The sequence below is a fragment of the Mus caroli genome, chromosome 1 (genome assembly GCF_900094665.2).
Source record: "Mus caroli chromosome 1, CAROLI_EIJ_v1.1, whole genome shotgun sequence".
NCBI lineage: Eukaryota > Metazoa > Chordata > Mammalia > Rodentia > Muridae > Mus > Mus caroli.
Window position 1 is genome coordinate 161,390,399 of NC_034570.1, and position 4,098 is coordinate 161,394,496.

Genomic DNA, 4,098 nt, shown 5'->3' on the forward strand with positions numbered 1-4,098 from the left:
ATATTTACCCTTACTAATACATGCTATGCTATGTATTTTCTAGTCTATTAAATTCCTTCTTTTCAGTCTTTTTTTTTTTTTTTTTTTTTTTTTTTGTATCAATCCAATAAGTGGACTGTCTACCCACTGGATCAAAGGGCACATTTTTAAAAACACTAAGAATTGAGGGCTTGTATACGCTGAGCTGTAAAAACTTGCCTTGTATGTACCAAGTTAGACCTCCAGCACTGAAAGCAAAGCAAACACTAGCCTCTCTTCCTTACTCTCTAAGCACATACATACTCAAGGGCAGCTCTCACTTTGTGGGTTGTGACCCTCTGGGGTTGTATCTCAGATGTCCTGCATACCAGATATTATATTATGATTCATAACAGTAGCAAAAATAGAATTATAAAGTAGCAGCGAAAATAGTATTATGGCTGAGGGACACAATACATGAGGAACCATACATACTGAAGGGCTGCAGCATTGAAAACCACAACTTTAGGGCAAAAAGCAGTGTTCAGGTTTTGTACTTATCACACATAGGAGCCTCAACATATGTAAACACATGAACCTCCACAATCTAACTAGAAAACTGACTGAATTAGGAATCACTGCAGAGAAATTTGGGGGGAACTCAGAAGAAAAACAAAAAAACAAGATACCCTCATTAGTCTCTACCCAGATGACATCTTTGTGCACACTGCACAAAGACTTCCCCTGCTCAGTGCTCATGAGACACTGAGTCCATCTGGGGAGCAGTGACAGGAGAAGCCTCCAGAAGGGAGGTCAAAGGCCCTACCTCTCTCAGCACTTGGGAAGCCAAGACAGATGAAACCCTGGGAATTTGAAGCCATCCTGGTCTATAGCGTAAGCTCCACGACAGTCAAAGCTACAATAGAACCCCAGACTCAGGTGAGGGGGGAGGGAGGTCACAGTGCGGAAAGCCTCCATCTTCTTTATAACCAACCATACCATTTTCCTTTAACCTATTAGATCTTCCAGCCAGGCAACTGCTAAGAACACAATTTCATTAAAACCTGACCTATACCCAGAGCTAGTACTTGTCAAAAGAAAAACACAAAAGCAGATTTAGGGCTTAAGTAAAGCCTTTAGGTGCCCACTTTATCTCAACAGAGATTACCGTAACAGGCAGGAACCAGGGCAAACAGCTTGTGTTCTGTAATTGCCAAATGACCCCCAAATCCACCTCGGTATAAGACAAAAACTAACAGAAAGAAGTGCCTGCCTGAGCCAGGATGCCAAGCCTTCAACTGATTCTCTTTACAGAGCTTTGTTCTGTAGAGTCAAAAGCCATTAATGAAACTGTCTTTTCTCTCTACTGTCTCCCTCAGGAATTGGAGTCACTTCAAATCAAACTGAACACTGCTCTGGGGAACACTTGATAAATACACTTAATTTAATACATCATTTAGCTCTTGTTTTTTTTTTCCCCCTCTCTCAACTGTCTATTGGACCAGACTGGAATCCAGAGAATGCTGTCTCTAAAGCTGGCTCTGAGGTGGAGGCTATAAAAGGTCAAACTAAGGCAAAAGCCACCCAACTGACATTTTGCTTGAGTTCAGAAATAATGAAGACTGGAAAAAATACACTTTAATTACTTCTTGAAGGATACAAGATTAGTGGGTCACAAATATGAACTCTTAAAATGCTCTGACCCCAAGGCAGGTTTGAGCAAGCTTTCATTCCTTTTGAGCTGGTGTTGGAGAGATGGTTCAGTGGTTAGGATCAGGGGCTGACTCCTGGCACCCACATAGTGGCTTGCCACCATTTCTAACCCAATTCCAGGGGATTGACCCTCCTCTCCTAGCCTCTGTGGGTACCAGGCACAACATATACAACATGCTAACACACATGCAGCTAAAACACTCAATACATAAAATAAAAATAGGAATTTAAAGCTAAGAGCTGGATGTGTTGGCATAATTCCAGAGGCAGCAGCAGGAGAATCAGGAGTTCAAGGTCATCCTTCTACATACAACCAATTTAAGGCCAACCCTCCATATAAAAGTGTCTTAAAAATATAAAAAAGACCCGGGCAGTGGTGGCTCACACCTTTAATCCCAGCACTTGGGAGGCAGAGGCAAGAAGATTTCTGAATTCAAGGCCAGCCTGGTCTACAGAGAGAGTTCCAGGACATCCAGGGCTACACAGAGAAACCCTGTCTTGGAAAACCAAAAAAATCAATCAATCAGTCAGTCAATCAAAATAAAAAAGAAAGGCAAAAAAAACAAAACAAAAACAAACAAATAAACAAAAAAACACAAACAAAACCCAGGACATCAGATTTTATTTCGTTTTGAGACTGAATTTTGCATACCAAGCCTAGCCTGAAACTTATGAGATCGAAGACAACCTTGACCTTCTTCTCAGAGTGCTGACTTCTATCTGTTGCTGTCATTGATGCTGTTCTTGGGTGTGGATGTGTTTAAGACAGAGTTGCTGATCTGAAATTTGCTAAGTAGACCAGTCTGGCTTTGTAATCAGAGATTTGCCTGCCTCTGCCTTTGAGACTTTGAGTCCAAATGATGGCAGCATGTCGTCTCCCCTCCCCCCACTTAATATGAGATGCTGGAGACAGGTCCCAAGGCCTAGCCCCAATTTGAACTAGCGCCATGTAGTGTTAGGATCAACGTAAGAGGTAACATGAACAGTTTTCAGCTGACTATCATATTCCTGACTTCAAGATCTGAATTTAGAATCCTAGTCAAGACTAGGTGGAAGCTCAGGAATGCAATGGCAGCTACTGAGGGGGCAAGGCAGGAAGGCCCAGCTAGTTACAGAGTGAGGACCAGGCAAGCCTGGGCAATGAAGTGAGCCCTGTCTGAAATACAGCAGTAATGTGGGTGTGTTCAAAGCCAGCCTTGGGTACACAGCAAATTTAAGGCCAACCTAGGTTTTATGAGACCCTATCTCAAAAAGCCAAAAATGGTAGCACTCACAATCCCAGCAGTTGGCAATTGAGTTAGAGGCAGGAGAATAAGAATTTCAAGGTCATTCTTGTCTAAATAGTGAATTTAAGGCCAATCTTGACTATATAAGACCTTCTTGGAGGCCAGGGCCTGGGGGGGGGGGTTGGGAAGGGGAGAGATTGGGGCTGGAGGAGACAGCTCAGTGTTAAGAGCACTGCCCGTTCTTCTAGAGGATCCAGGTGTTCTTCCTAGCACACAAGGTGGCTCATAGCCACATCCTCTTCTGGCTTCCATGGGGACCAACTATGTACATGGTATATATATATACACACACACACACACACACAGAGGACCAACTATGTACATGGTACACACATACATACATACACACACACACACACACACACACACACACACAAAGACAACATTCAAAAATAAAATTTTAACATGGAAAAAGTTTCAAAAGGACAGCAGATACAGCTATGTGGTACATGGAGTACAGTACCTGTCTAGCATGCACAAGGTCCTGGGTTCAATTCTCAGTACCACAGTAACAAACTGTAACAACCACTAGCACCCCAGGGTCTTTGGCACCTAATCTATGCTTGCTCTCATTTTCTCCAGTTACTCAACACAGCCAAAGAGAGGAAAGCAAAACTCCACACTGGAGTCTGATCAGACTCGTTGCTCAGGGTAGAAAGACTTCAGCTGAAGGCAGCAGCGACTCGCCTAGCTCATAATGAAATGCCCAGGGTCAAGATTACCTGATGAATACCAGGCGCCAGCTCATATTAACCCCTCGGTCTGTCTTCTTTGTCAGCCTTGGTCTCAGGGGTCTTTTATTAATGAAAGTGGGGACGCTCACACTAATCTCTTTCAGTACTGACCTAACCCACATTCACAAAGAAATGCACAAGAGACCTTGTTTAGCTTTCCCCACAAGGACTTCAGTAAAGACCCAGTACAATTAGCCTTAAGAATGGTCCTGAAGGGCTGGTGAGATGGCTCAGTGGGTAAGAGCACCCGACTGCTCTTCCAAAGGTCCAGAGTTCAAATCCCAGCAACCACATGGTGGTGGCTAACAACCATCCGTAACAAGATCTGGCGCCCTCTCCTGGAGTGTCTGAAGATAGCTACAGTGTACTTACATATAATAAATAAATAAATCTTTAAAAAAAAAAAA

General features: G+C 43.2%; 1 protein-coding gene across 1 annotated transcript in view; it reads right to left on the bottom strand.

Annotated features, from left to right (window-relative positions):
• Sdhc (succinate dehydrogenase complex subunit C) overlaps window positions 1–4,098 on the bottom strand; it is a 22,465-nt gene that overhangs the window by 3,017 nt on the left and 15,350 nt on the right. The window lies entirely within an intron of this gene.